Source organism: Canis lupus, chromosome 24 (assembly GCF_048164855.1).
Source record: "Canis lupus baileyi chromosome 24, mCanLup2.hap1, whole genome shotgun sequence".
Taxonomy (NCBI): Eukaryota; Metazoa; Chordata; class Mammalia; order Carnivora; family Canidae; genus Canis; species Canis lupus.
Window position 1 is genome coordinate 44,170,452 of NC_132861.1, and position 15,724 is coordinate 44,186,175.

The following is a 15,724-nucleotide window of genomic DNA, read 5'->3' on the forward strand; positions in this document are numbered from 1 at the left end:
AAGGGCTTATTTATGGGTGTGAATACCAGGATATTAGGATCGTTGAGGTCCATATTGATGCTGACTACCAAATTGAGGGAAAAAAATCAAACTAAATTAAGTTTTGTTTTTTTTAAGATTTTTTATTTATTTATTCATGAGAGACACACAGAGAGAGGCAGAGACACAGACAGAGGGAGAAGCAGGCTCCATGCAGGGAGCCTGATGTGGGACTCGATCCCGGGACTCCAGGATCATGCCCTGGGCTGAAGGTGGCGCCAAACTGCTGAGCCACCTGGGCTGCCCTCAAACTAAATTAAGTTTTAACCAAACTCCTTACTATAGCTTATAAAGTTCTACGTGATCTGACTCCTCTCCCATATCTTTTCAAATAATTCTTCTCCTATCCCCTCTGTTGTAGGGACACTGATCATATACTTGAAACTGCCAAGTATATTCATGCCTCAGGGCCTTTGCACTACTCCGTTCTTTCATCAGCTATGTTCTTTCTCCTCATCACATAGCTGAAGTTGGTCAAATCTCAGCTTACATGTCACATCCTCCGAGGGGGTCCCATGCTACAGACTGAATGTTTATGTGTCCCCCAAATCATATTTTTAACTTATTCTCTCAGTGTGCTGGTATTTGGAGGTAGGCACTTTGGGAAATGATTAGGTTTTGAGACCAGAGCCCCCATAAATGGGATTAGTACCCTTATGAAAAAGACGTCAGAGAGCTTCCTTGTCCCTTCGCTACGTGAGGACACAGCAAGAAGATGGCTTTCTACAAACCAGGAAGCCGGCTCCCACCAGGTACTGAATCTGCTGGAGCCTTGATCTTGAACTTTCCAGCCTCCAGAACTGTGAGCAATAAACTTCCATAGTTTAGAAGCCCCGGCAGCCTGTCACATTTTCGTATACCAGCCTGATTGGCCTAAGACATCTCCCCTCACCATTCGCTCTGAAGACCAAGTCCCTGGCTTTGACTCCACCCCTTTTTAATTTTCTACTCAGCAGTTATTCGATATATTTTATATGTGTTTGTTGCTGCATTTATCATTTATATTTCCCACTTATCATATACATTCTGTGAACACTTTTCTGTGTTGATTATCCTTGGATCCCCAGTGCCTAAAATATGGCCTGGCACATGTTGGCACTTAGTGAATATTTATTGAATGACAACCAAGGGGAGAAGTAAATGTTCTAGCAGTAGTTTTACAGTGTTGTGGAGCCCAGAGGAGAGGACATTTTCCAGCCTCATAACCTTGACACATTATCAGGTAATTGCTTCCTGCGCTGTCATCTGGACTAGACTGATGAACAGCCCTTATGTGCTCTGTGACATGGTATAACAAAGCAATCTTCTGACAGAGACTAAAGGCACACCAGTCTTCCTGCCAACAATCATTCTTTCCTTTTTTTTTAAAAAAAGATTTTATTTATTTATTCATGAGACACACACAGAGAGAGGCACAGACATAGGCAGAGGGAGAAGCAGGATGCAGGACTCGATCCCAGGACCCTGGGATCATGCCATGAGCCAAAGGCAGATGTTCAACTGCTGAGCCACCCAGGTGCCTCATCCTTTTTTTTTTTTTTAATTAATTTTTGAAATGGTCTAAACCCCACCTTGGCGCCCCAGCTGTCAGGCACAGCTGTATCCTTCACAGCTTCACTGTGTGCTCGTGGCCCCTTCCCTGCAGCTCAAAGACAGGTTGCAGCTCACTGCCTCTGAGTGGTCAGGGGGATAGAAATTTCCTATGTCTCTAAGCCCACAAATACACTTCTACTACAGGAATGTCAGCTGAATTCCTAAATCCTGGTGTACTTCTGGAAATTCGGGCACAGAGAGCCCTTCTGTAGCCTGCCTATGGATCCACATCTTATCCATCTTATCCAGCCACACTTTGTCCCTGGGGTATTTTCTCTTGTTCCAGTACACCAAGAAGTATAGATGCCTGTTGTTTTGGGCTAGGTATTGTAGGGAGCTCTGTCAAGAGACCCTTGCTGGGTAAAGTGAGCCTGTGGATGACAGCATTGCATCACTAGGGAGCTTGTTGGAACTGGAGCTTCCAAGACCTCCTGCCTCAGAATCTGCATTTGAACTCAAAGCCCAACCAGTTCATATAAGCCATAAAAGTATGAGGAGCACTGATACAAAATTACCTTGGCGTTGTCTTCATCCAGCGCAAAGGAGCAGAGGTAGGTAGACTATCTGCCAGGGGCAAGCTGCCTCCTGGGGGGTGAAGTCTTCCCAGGATTACTGGTTTACCAAATGCAGCAGGCAGGTTGATCTGGGCCTGAGGGTGGTCCTGCAGCAGAGAGAAGCAGATGCTGGCTGCTAGGAGGGAGGCATACAACTAAGAGAATGGGAAAGAGGCCCTAGAGGGGAGTGGGAAGAGTGTGGATTTTGTCCACTGCCTGTCTCATGTGGGCAGATTGGATCCAGTTTTATCACTCTCCACTTTATCCACTGTTGCCCACAGTAACCTCTTTCAGAGGAAGTGAAAACACTTGAAACCAGACGTCCTCCCAACTAGCAGCCAGGCTGCCAGCTGAAACAAGTGTGACCAGGTTGGAGAAACAGGGAGAGACAGTCTTAGCCAACCTGATTTCTTTCTCAGAAAAGTAAGTAGTCTATTGCTAAAAGTTTTTATAAAATTGATGATGTGTGGATATTTATAGGCGTTTAATTGAGTTTTAGAAAATGGGGGATATACATTTTTGAGGAAGTAAGTGCATTTGGCTTTCCTTCCTCTTTATAGGACTCTCCCCAAATTTAAAATATGTTCTTATACATATATTTATCTTATTTTATTTTTTTTGTAAACAGAAAGTGGATTAAGATAATGTAGTTTATTATTTTTTAAGATTTTATTTATTCTTTCATGAGAGACAGAGAGAGGCAGAGACCGAGGCAGAGGGAGAAGCAGGCTCCCATGGGGAGCCCGATGAGGGACTTGATCCCAGGATTCAGGCATCATGACCCGAGCTGAAGTAAGACGCTCAACCACTGAGCCACCCAGGTGCCCTGTAGTTTATTTTTTAATTGGATTTATTGGGGTATAATTTACATACAGTAAAAAATCATCCTTTTAATCCTACCATTGAGAGATTTTTAAACTTTTTTTTTTTTGAGAGAGAGCAAAGGGTGGGGCAAAAGGGGAGGGAGAGAGAGAATCTAAAGCAGGCTCCAGGCTGAGCTCAGTCAATCTCACAACCCTGAGATCATGACCTGAACTGAAATCATGAGTCAGATGCTCAACCAACTGAGCCAGTCAGACGCCCCTGTTCTTCAAGTTTTAGCTAATGTTTACTGTTGTATCATTCAAGACATAGAACAGATTCTAAACAAAAAAGTTCCCTTCTGCCCCTCTGTAGCCATCCCTTCTTCCATCCCTAACTCTTGGCAGACACTGATCTAATTTCTGTCTCTATAGTTTTGGCTTTTCCAGAATAGCATAAAAAATGAATCACGCATTTGGTATCTTTTTTGTGTTTGGTTTCTTTCACTTGGCATAATGCTTTTGAGGTTTACCCATATTGTGTGTGTCAGTGTGTGTTACTGTAGCTTAACTATTTCTTTTTATTGCTGAATAGTATTCTTGGTATAAATATACCAAGATTTGTTTATCTATTCACCAGTTGTGGGCATTTGGACTGTTTCCACTTTTTTTGGCTATTTTGCATAATTCTGCTCTGAACATTTGTGTATAGGTTTTTGTGTGAACATATGTTGTCATTTCTCTTGGGTAAATCCTAGGAGTGGAATGGCTGGGTCATCTGGTAACTGTGTAAACTTTTTAAGAAACCGCCAAACCATTTCCCAAAGTCGTGCAGCCACCAAATACTATCCAATTCCAGAACATTTTTGTCTCCCCACAAAGAAACTCCATACCTATTAACAAGCAGTCATACCTCATTCTCTCCTCCCCCAAGACCCTGGTAACCATTCACCTACTGTATATCTCTTCAGATTTGCCAATTCTGGACATTTCCTGTAAATGGAACCAGATAGTATGTGGGATTTTTTTACTTCTGGTTTCTTTCACTTAACATAATGTATTCAAGATTCATGCATGTTGTAGCACATACCATTCCTTTTCATGGCTGAATAATATTCTACTGTATGGAACAACCCCACTTTCTTTATCTGTTTGTCAGTTGATGGGCACTTGGGTTGTTTTCACTTTTGGCTTTATGCACAATGCTGTTCTGGACATTTTGTACATGTTTTGTATGGACATATGTTTTCATTTTGGGGGGGTATATACATTGCATGAAATTGCTAGGACATGTGGTGATTCTATATTTATGTTTTGAGAAATTGCCAATTGTTTTCCAAAGCAGTTACATCATTTTACATTCCCACCAGCAGGGTATGAAGGTTCCAAATTCTCCACATCATCTCCAACACTAGTTATTGGCTGTCCTTTCAATGCTAGATCTCCTAATGGGTATGAAGTGGTATTTCGTGGTGGTTCTAATTGATGTTTCCCTAAGGACTAGTGATGATAAGCATCTTTTCATGTCTTCTTGGTAATTTATATGCCTTCTTTGGATAAAATGTCTATTTAATTCTTGTGCTTTCTAAAAAACTGTGTTATTTATCTTTTAATTGTTAAGTTATAAGAGTTCAAAAGTGGAAATTTTAAATATGGAAAAAATGATATACTTTTTATTTTATTTTATTTTTTTTACTTTTTATTTTATGATCTAAACTTTTTGTGATCTATAAAATTAATATCTGTCTAACTTAAGGTTGCAAAGATTTTTCTCCTATTTTTTTCCCCTAAAAGTTGTATAATTTTTGGTTGTACATTCAGGTCTATGATCCATTCAAGTTTAATTTTGTGTATGATTCAAGGTACAGTTGAAAGTTCACTTTAAAAAATATAAATATATGGATATAATTGTTTCAGCACTATTTGTTGAAAAGATTCTCCATTTACTATTGATTTACTTTGACATTTTTGGCACTAATCCCTTGATGATATACACATGAGTCTTTTTCTGGACACTATGTTCCATTGACCTATCATTGGTGTAGGTTTCTCCATACACCAATATCACACTGCCTTAATTAGTGTAGTTCTTGTAGTAAATCTTAAAATTTGGTAGTGTTGTTCCTTCAAGTTTGTTTTTCTTTTTCAAAGTTTTTTTGTGGATATCTAGTGTATTGTATATTTTGCTTTTCTGTATACATTTTAGAATCAACTTGTTAATTCCTATTTTTTTTTTTAAAGGCTTCTGGGGTTTTGCACTGAACGTAAAGATCAATTTGGAAAGAATTGACAATGGAATAATATTGGGTTTTCTGATTTATGCATATATCCACAAGGAGATTATGTTCAGGAAGGCTCATTTTTTTTTGCTCAGTTCCTGTATGTTTATCTCTCATAGTTGACAATTAGTCTAAGTCAAAAGTGACAATTCCCTTTCTCTTGCCAAGGCTGGTTCAGGAATGGGCTTGTGACTCAGTTCCAGCCAATGAGGCTGGAGGGGAGTTGACCTTCAGAGCTCTGAGAAAGGTGTTTCTGTCCTTGGAAGACTCAGGAAGAGAGGCCCTGTTCTTTCTCTGCATGTTGTAATGTCTAGATATGACATAGGAATTGTTGCAGTCATCTGTGAGAGGAATCAGAATGAGGGCAAACGGCCAACATGCAGAAGGTGACAAATCAAAAAGACAGAGAAACCCTGGACCTTGAGGACCATGTGAAACCAGGGAAGTAATCAACCTTGGAGTCTACATGGCCTTCCTTGTGATGTGACAAAAAGATTTTCATGATGGCTCAAGTCTATATGAGTTGGGGTTTTCTGCTATATGTAGTAGAAATCATCTAATCCCATATATCCATTCTTATTAGCTAATAAAAGACATTCCTGAAAAATCACGGCTGTAGATTTTTCACTTAAAGAGTATTTTTAGTTTATATTCCCACTGTTTCTTTCTTTATTTTTTTTGTCCACTGTTTCTTTAAAGCTTGTATGTTGCTTTTTAAATTTATGAATTCAATATATAAATTCAGTCTCATTGTAAAGATACAAACAATACAAACCTGATAAGTGTAAAAAGTCAGTGTTTTCCTCCAGCCTCCTCTTATCCCAAAGCTAATCTAAAACTCTTCTTGGAAAATAACCATTATTGGCAATTTGTTGTGTATCCTTCTGGATCTTTTTCTATGCGTGAAAGGGACATATATAAACATATGCTAAAAACATACCTTATTTGCAAGTTTGTAGGCACAGGTGAATGACTATTTAAAATTCGCAGAGACTTTTTAAAAGCAATTAAGAACCTTTGCCAAATATGTGTTGAAATTATTCTAAATGTTTTTCCTTATATGGGAAAACATATTGAGATACACATTATATATTATACCTCAGAATTTAGTAGGTAGTCCTACAATAACTTTCTGGTAACCTTTAAAAAAGATAAAAATGTGTATCTAAAAAGAAATATACTAATTTCATTGAATACTGCCTGTGGTAGTTATGAAGCACACATTCACAATGGATGACATAATGACAATCTCAACCAGTCCTGTTAGAATTACACTCTTCCACCTGTTGTGATTTTGCTCCCTTGCTATCCAGAACACTTTTCTCTTCCACCCATAAAGTCTAGGGCTATGACTTTAAGTGGAGGGACTTAAAAACTCTAAACAAAGTGTTTAACCACATAGGGTAATGTGACTTCATGAATTAGAGTTGTATGGATCAAACAAATAAAATCCATATTAAAAGAAAAGTTCATAATTCCCCCCCAGACTCCTATAGTCCCATTCTGTGAATTAATTGACAATCATTTTCTTTATCTTATGCTGGTGTGTGTGTGTGTGTGTGTGTGTGTGTGTGTGTGTGTGTTTAAAATGGAACTACGTGTTACTCTTTAAGTAGGATACAGGCTTGACTCTGTAATAAAGCCCCCAAATAACAGTGGCTCCACAAGACAGAAGTTTATTTCTTGTTCATGAAAGAGACCAGTTACAAGCAGTCTAGGAGGTACGGACTTTCTACAGTGTCAGTGACACAAACTCTTTCCAGCTCATGGTGCTGTCATCCCCAGGTATCTTGCTCATCTATGAGATGTCTTCACTCTAACCCAAGGAGGGAGTGAAAATCCAGGGGAAGGCATTTTCCTTGCTAAAGGCACAACCCTGAAGTTGCATGCATCACATCTGCTCTCATCTCACTGGCTGTAGTTTAATCACAAACCACACTTCACTGCAGGGGAGGCTGAGGAGAAGCAGACAGGGTTGGAGGGGTTCAGACAATCCCAGGCTGCCTCCCAAGAGGCATCCCCAGCACTGATTTGTTGCTGTTCATATCAAGTCATCTTTACTAGTGAAGGCTGAACCCGGATGACTGAATTCTCAGGTTAGAGAATGACACACACAAAAAAGGCAGAAGAGGTAAAGAAAAAGATTGATTGATTTAACTAAAATGTAAAACTTCGGAACAGTAAAAAATACCATATGCAGGTTAAAAGGCACATGGCATGTTGTGAAAATGGTTTACAACGTATATAATAGGCAAGGGCTTAATCTTAAATACTAACAGATCTTAGAAATCTGTAAGAAATAAATACTTCGGTTAAAAGTGGGCAAAGGGTTGGGGCACCTGGGTGGCTTAGGTCATGATCTCAGGGTCCTGGGATGATGCCCCGCATTGGGCAATGCCTGTTCAGGAGGGAGTCTACTTCTGCCTTTTACACTGCTCCTCCCCCTGCTCCTGCTCTCTCTCTTTCTCAAATGAATAACTAAAATCTTTTTTAAAAATGGGCAAAGGATGTCAGTGATAATTTAGAAAAAGAGAAATACAATGAGCAAATAAATATACGAAAAATAAACATTTAAGCATGCTATATGATTTTTTTAAGTGCAAATTAAACAGCCATGGAAACCACTTATCACACAGACAGGCTATTTGTGCTGAAACTTTATGTGTTGTGGGTTCTGGTCTGGGAGGAGGGAGAGAGGTTTTTGGGGCATTCTCATGCTCTGTTGGTTGGAGTATAATCAAAACAAACCTTTGAGAGGGCCATTTGGCAACATGCATCAAAACCCTTGAAAAAGTACATACTTGCCTCAGAAATTGTACATTAGAAACGTGTCCTAAGGAAAAAGTATGTTCTCTCATATTTGGAAAACTCAACACAGAATTGTTTACATAATATGGAAAAACCCAGAAACAATATAAATGCCCCACAAAATGGAATTGGATAAGTAATTTACTTTCTGTCCATATAATGGACTTCTCTGAAGCAATTAATTATTTTGTATATTTATCTTAAAAGGGAAGGGTGGTTATTACGTGTTTTTAAGCAGGAAGTTATAAACAGTATGTGCAATATGGGCCCATTTTAATAAAAATATCTCCGTGAGTCATTTAGGATGCAAGTTACAAGGAACAGAAAATTCAATTTAAACCCACTTCAACAAGCAAATGTATTCGCATATAAGTAGAGACTCCAGAAGTAAGATAGGTTTTGGTGTTAGCTTAATTTAGCAGCTCAGAAAGTTCCTTAAAAAACTAATTTCTTTTTATATCTCTTTTCTGCCTTCTGAAGTGTCCGCTTCAGCTGAATGCGAGTTAGAGTTGTGGTGGCAAGTTGGCTGCCAATAGCTTCCCACTGTTCAAACACAGAGAAGGAAAGATCATCTCTTCCCAGGCCTTCGGTGGGAGTCTAGGCTTCGCTGAGTGGGCCATCGTGATCATGTGCCTTTCCCAGTGGCCAGAGGGATGCTTTGTGTTGATTGGCTTAGATCTGGATCAGGTGCTGGTCCCTAAAACAAGCACCATGGCTAGAGCCTAAGATTATTGTAATTTAGTTTGGCCAACCTGGGCTCCGTAATGGAGGTAGACATGGGGTAAATCCAACAAATCATCATGGGTGTTCTACAATGGTATGAGGTGGAATGGATGTTGGGAAGCTCCTCCTCACTACAGAAAAAAGACTAGAAGGATGTACACCAAAGTGCCAACCAACAGTGCTCATCTTCAGGTGGAATTATGGGGAATTTTGATTTTTCTTTTTGTGCCTATCTGTTATTTTACACTTTTGACAACAAACGTATTACTTGCATAACTTTAAAAAGAAATGAAGGCTATAAGGATGAGGAAAAGTTGGTGTATAACACTTGCAATATAATTAGCAGCTTGAGAGACTTAAAGCAGACATGTTGGCAAACAGGAAATATGAATTTTCAGAATGGCACCAACTGTGCCTCGCAGCAGCTTCTAACTGCCTTTCTCTCGCCTCTGTTATGAAATTGTGGTCATTTCTATAGATGTAATGTGAGATTTTTGAAAGCCAGTCTTGCTTAAAATGGCTGGTTCCAGTGGCTTGAATTTTTCCCTTATGCTGGGGTGGGAAAACTTTTTAGCTTTATCTAGGAATGTTTTCTCTTGTCACCTTTAAGCACCATGAAGTGAGTCAGAACTCCAGAAAGGTTGCAAAAGGGGAAGCACTGGTCCTGGGTTCCTCTACTTCCTTCTTAGACAGAGGCGCTGAGTGATCATCCAAGAAGTGGCTACCAAAAAAGTCACCACTTTCTCTGAGGTCCTGTGGCTCTCTATACTGGAAATCACAGAGTGACACTGGCTGCAGCCAGCACGGAAGGGGCCCTGGGTCTGAAGGCTCAGGGGCCTGGGACAATGAGAAGTGAGGCCCTTCTCTTGATTCACTTCTGTTAGTGAATCCTGGTAGTGGGAGTTCTTCCTAGGATTCATGGAGAAACTCCTGCTGCTCTTCTTTTTTTCCTGGAAAAAAGAACCCATTTTTCCACTGGCAGAAAAGACTCCCACTGGTAACTTAAGGTAAGGAGTTCTCATGTCAGGCTGGGCATCCTGTTTCTCATTTTTTATTTTTTTCTGCTTGAAATTGATTCTCAGCTCTGCATTTTGTTTTTACCTGATCATGGCCTTCTGGACTTATCCCCTTGATGGCAAACAAGTAATGGGCATTTTGGTTTCATGATGAGAACGATACTTAACCAAAAGGATTGAAATGCTCCAGTTTGAGTGGTCAGGGCACTCTGGTCTCAGTAGGAAAATACCTGTGGGAGAGGAAATGAGGCCCCAAGGTGGATATTGGATGGTCTTAAGGATCCATTCTGTGTTTCTCCTGATAATGTCACCCAACCCCCTACCAGAATGTAGACTTCATTCAAGGAAGGACCTTGTTTGTCTTGTTCAGTGGTGCATCCACAGCGTCTAGAACAGTCGGAGGCACTCAACACATACCTGGTAAATGGATGAATAGGAAGCTGGCTAGCTGGATGGATGAACGTTTCTTATTTTTTAGAATCACTGTCTCATGAGAAGTTTTCCTTGACTCTCCCAGGAAGATTAGAGTCCCTGCTCTGATTAGAGTCCCTCCACGGCACTTTGGATGAAAACACTCAAGTCATAGAATTGAAACTATTTGCTTACGCATCTATCTTCCCTAGAAGATTCTGAGCTCCACAAATACAAGGATTTGGCCTTAATTTTCCATTTAACTATAGATATTTCACAGTACTGTAGTACATAGCAGAATAAAATAATAATACTGTGGCAAACTTGTGAGTGTCTCTCAGCTTGTGGCATATGCTTATTAAGTAGACCAGGATATTGCATTAATCGGGGCCTCTTTGCTTCTTCAATGGTGATGCATTATTAACTTCTTACACTTTACTTTTCATTGCTTCCAAGGGAACAAGCATACTTCTATTTTCAGCTGTTATTTCACTACCTTTCTGTTGAACCTGTAAGTACACTGAATGTAGATTACATTTCCAGGATCAAATTAGTCACCTCCTGATGTCATACAAAGAGGCATCTAATCTCAGGAGCAAACAATCTCTACATCTTAAAATAGGATGCATTATTTCTGGAGGACCAGCTAGAGATAGCACATCCTTTTTTGGTTATATGAATTCTTACTGCTCTGCTCCCACAAGTTCCCCTGACTGGTCCCCACTCACTTTTGGCTCATCCCTTTTATCACCAATGGTCCTCTCTCTGGAAACTGCACTTCCTCCAGTAAGAACACTTGCTATCTGACTGGGTCACATTTCCTTGGGGTCCAGGTGGGAATCTGCGTAGTACCACTCTGACAACTCTGAAAGAGCAAATGTCCTTATGTGGCTCCAGTCCTGGATCATCCAGAAATAATGTTTGTTTTGAGACCAAACATTTAGGAAGTCAAGACATAGACTGAGTGGCAACCACATATTTAAGATTAGGGCAGGTGGGAAGTCTGAAACAAGGTAGATGCTCAGTGGGCAGCCCGGGTGGCTCAGCGGTTTAGCGCCGCCTTCGGCCCAGGGTGTGATCCTGGAGACCAGGATCGAGTACCACATCAGGCTCCCTGCATGGAGCCTGCTTCTCCCTCTACCTGTGTCTCTGCCTCTCTCTCTCTCTGTCTCTCTGTCTCTCATGAATAAATAAATAAAATCTTAAAAAAAAAAAAAACCAAGGTAGATGCTCAGGTTAGGTCAAATTGGCAATAACCATAGCCTGACGATGTAAGCCTGATTCTTTGGTGGACTTTGTGGGAGTCTGAGCCCATGGATACTGATGGTTTAAGTGGCCAAGGAGGTGGTGAAAAGGAAGGTAGGAAATTTAGAATTTTATTGGAAGGTTCTGAATATTAGAGTCTCACAAGGTCAGAGTGATACAGATGGATATTTGTGGTGAATGTATTTCAACCATTGTCCCCCTATTTCCTGCCCCAGTTTTTCATGCAAGAAAAAGAATACCTTCCTCAGATCCTTTTCTTGGAAATAGGAGAAAAAACTCACCTTTGTCTAACCTAAAGTTTGGGATTTTCATACATTTTCTCCAAATCATAGTATGTGAAATTAATCTATGATTTGCCATCTCTCTCAAAAACTGTACCAGTGTTTATTCTTGCTCCTATTTCCAAACCAGTGAAGTTCTTAGTTCTTTCTCCAGATCCTGTAGGTGTAAGGTTGGGTATACTTGAGACTTGTTTCTTGAGTAAGGCTTGTATTGCTATATACTTCCCTCTTAGGACTGCCTTTGCTGCATCCCAAAATTTTTGAACAGTTGTATTTTCTTTCCTTCTTTCTTTCTTTAAAGATTTTATTTATTTGATAGAGAGTGAGTGAAAGAGCACAAACAGGGGGAGTGGCAGAGAGGGAGGGAGAAGCAGGCTACCTGCAGAGCAGGGAGCCTAAAGTGGGGCTCAATCCCAGGACTCTGGGATCATGACCTGAGTTGAAGGCAGACGCTTAACTGACTGAGCCACCCAGGTGCCCTGACCCATTATTCTTTAGTAGGGTGCTCTTTAACCTCCATGTATTTGAGTTCCTTCCAAATTTCCTCTTGTGATTGAGTTCAAGTTTCAAAACATTGTGGTTTGAAAATATGCAGGGAATAATACCAATCTTTTGGTACTGAGTGAGACCTGATTTGTGACTCAATATGTGATCTATTTTGGAGAATGTTCCAGGTGTACTCAAGAAGGATGTGTATTCTGTTGCTTTAGGACGGCATGTTCTGAATATATCTGTGAAGTCCATCTGGTCCAGTGTGTCATTTAAAACCTTTGTTTCCTTGTTGATCTTTTGGCTTAAATGATCTTCCCATTGATGTAAGTGGGATGTTAAAGTCCCCTGCTATTATTGTATTATTATCAATGGGTTTCTTTAATTTTGTTATTAATTGGTTTATGTAATTGGCAGCTCCCATGTTTGGGGCATAAATATTTACAATTGTTAAATCTTCCTGTTGGATAGACCCTTTAATTATGATATAGTGTCCTTCCTCATCTCTTAGTAAAGACGTTGGTTTAAAATCTAATTTGTCTGATATAAGGATTGCCACTCCAGCTTTCTTTTGATGTCCATTAGCATGATAAATCGTTTTCCACCCCCTCACTTTAAATCTGGAAGTGTCTTTGGGTCTAAAATATGTCTCTCATAAGCAGCATATTGATGAATCTTCCTTTTTTATCCAATCTGATACCTTGTGTCTTTTAATTGGGGCATTTAGCCCATTTACATTCAGAGTAACTATTGAAAGATATGAATTTAATGCCATTGTATTACCTGTAAAGTCACTGTTCCTTTCTGGTCTGTGTTACTTTGGGGCTCTTTCTTCACTTAGAGGATCCCTTTTAATGTTTCTTGCAGGATTGGTTTAGTGAACACAAATTCTTTCAGTTTCTGTATATCCTGGAAGCTCTTTATCTCTCCTATTCTGAGTGACATCCTAGCTGGATAAAGTATTCTTGGCTGCGTATTTTTCTCATTTAGCATCCTGAATGTATCATGCCAGTCCTTTCTGGCCTGACAGGTCTCTGTGGATAGGTCTGCTGCCAGTCTGATGTTTCTACTCTTGTAGGTTATGGACCTCTTGTTCTGAGCTGCTTTCAGGATTTTCTCTTTGTCTCTGAGATTTGCAAGCTTCACTATTATATGTCAAGGTGTTGACCTATCTTAACTGATTTTTGAGGGGGGTTCTCTATGCCTCCTGGACTTGAATGCCTTTTTCCTTTCCCAGATTAGTGAAGTTCTCAGCTAGAATTTGCTCAAATATACCTCCCCCCCTTCTTCTTCTTCTGGAACCTCAATTATTCTAATATTGTTTCATTTTGTGGTATCACTTACCTCTCGAATCCTCTCCTTGTGATCCAGTAGTTATCTTTCCTTTTCTGTTCCTTTATTCTCCATTTTGTTTTCTGCATCACTAATTCTCTCTTCTGCCTCATTTATCCTACCCATTAGAGCCTCCATTTTTTATTGCATCTCATTAATAGCCTTTTTTATTTTGACCTGATTAGATTTTAGTTCTTTTATTCTCCAGAAAGGGATCCTCTAGTGTCTTCTGTGCTTTTTTTCAAGCCCAGCAAGTATCTTTATAATCATTATTCTGAACTCTAGTTCTGACATCTTACTTAGATTCATACTGCTTAGGTCCCTGGCAGTCAGTACTGCCTCTTATTCTCTTTTTTGGGAGTGAGTTTTTCCATCTTGTCATTCTGTCCAGAGTAAAATAGATGAATGAGAGAACAAAATACTAAAATAACAACAATGACCCCAGAGAAATATACACTAAACAAATCAGAAGAGACCAGAAACTACAAAGAAAAAAGAGAGAGATTGAGAGAGAGAATATAATCAGACAGGTGAACAGAACAGAGCAATATACTAGATCCTGGTGTATTTTGGTCCATTTGTTAGAAGAAACTAGTTCCCAAAATTTTAAAGAAAGAAAAACATATATATACAAAACTAAAAATAAATTCAATGAAAGGATAGAATGCAACTGTAAAATGAAAATTAAAGAAGATTTGCAAAAAGTGGTCATTTTTCTATTTGTAGAATTGCAGTAATTATTCTCTTAGGTCTCTGGTTGAGTTCACAGGTGTTCAGAATGATTTGATAGCTATCTAGCTGAATTCCAGGCACCAGAGGAAACTAGGGTCCTTCCCTAGTAGGGTCCTTTCCCTACTCTTCCATCATATTCCTCCCTTCTCCAATGAAGTAAATTTCTTAAGGACAGAGACCATATCTCGTTCATCTTTGCAGGCTCAGCATTTAGCACAGTGCCTGACACAAAGTGGGTAGACAACAAATGTTTATTGAATGAATAAATGAGTGGATGTATGAATAGAGAAAATAGGATATGGGCATGAATTTTAAAATTCTGATTATACATTTTTTGTACATTTTATACATTTTTTGATTATACATTTTATACATTTTTTTGATCATTCAAAGGTGGTTGAATGATAACACAGTTGAGGTTTTCAATATTAATATTTTTTTTGGTCACCAATACTTAGAATGTAATTTCTATTAAAAAGTACAAAATATAGTTACAAATAATGTTTGCAAAATAGCAATAATAATAAATGCTTTTTATTTGGGAATACATCTGTCATATAAACAGATACATATAATGGTCATATTTTAAGATGATCACAAGGATAAATATTGAAATAGCCATTTGCTCTATAAATATGATTCAAAATTCTTTCTTTATTCAAAATTCTATAAAACTTCTAAAAGGCAAATATAAATGCTAATGGAAGTAACCAAGAATTCTAATAACTTGGTATAAGTGGACTTTACTATGGAAAAATGTAAGTCCATCCATATGGTAATAGACTCTGCTGTGGTCAGGAGGCTTATATCCCTGCCAAAGAAACTGTAAATATATAGGTTTCTGAAAACTGAGAAGAATCAATTATATAATAGTTGAGTAAAAGTTCAAGTTAATAATCAACTATGTGCCAAGTAAAAATTTACAAAGAAGGCAAAAGTTAAAGCATTCCATGGGTTTTACTTTCAATTATATATCGTACAGTTTTCAGGTCTAGAGAGTTGACTTTGCATGACCTATAATCAAGTATAATATATATTACTCAAAGACACCTACTACAGATAAGAGTACTTGACAAGTGATGTATATTATAAGTGGATTTCAAAACTAAGGTAGTTCTTTTTCATCAGTGAAACAAATCACAACCTGTAGAAAAGGTTAGTAAGAATAGCTGTAATTACATTGTACCTTAATTGAGGGAAATATAATTAAATTTGGCAGGAAGTTTACAATAATCCCCAAAGCTGAGTCAGAGAGAGAAGGCTAAAGAGCTTCATGGAATCTGCTGATTTCAGCTTTTCCAAGATTATACTAATAAAACATCTGGTTAATGGCTAAAGCCAGGTGTGGTCTGCCGAGGCAGAAAGGTGTGTCTTTTTGCTTGGGATGAGCCAACTATTTTA

The 15,724-nt window shown here is 38.9% G+C and overlaps 1 long non-coding RNA gene across 6 annotated transcripts in view; it reads left to right on the plus strand.

Annotated features, from left to right (window-relative positions):
• Nucleotides 1–2,480: 2,480 nt before the first annotated feature.
• LOC140616146 (uncharacterized) overlaps nucleotides 2,481–15,724 on the plus strand; it is a 59,116-nt gene continuing 45,872 nt past the window's right edge. For 3 of the 6 annotated variants that reach the window (XR_012016668.1, XR_012016670.1, XR_012016674.1), the window contains exon 1: nucleotides 2,481–2,609. This is a non-coding gene — a long non-coding RNA (uncharacterized lncRNA). Of the gene's footprint in view, nucleotides 2,610–9,498; nucleotides 9,804–15,724 lie in introns of those variants that run through there. The other 3 variants (XR_012016671.1, XR_012016673.1, XR_012016669.1) reach the window with 2 other exon arrangements.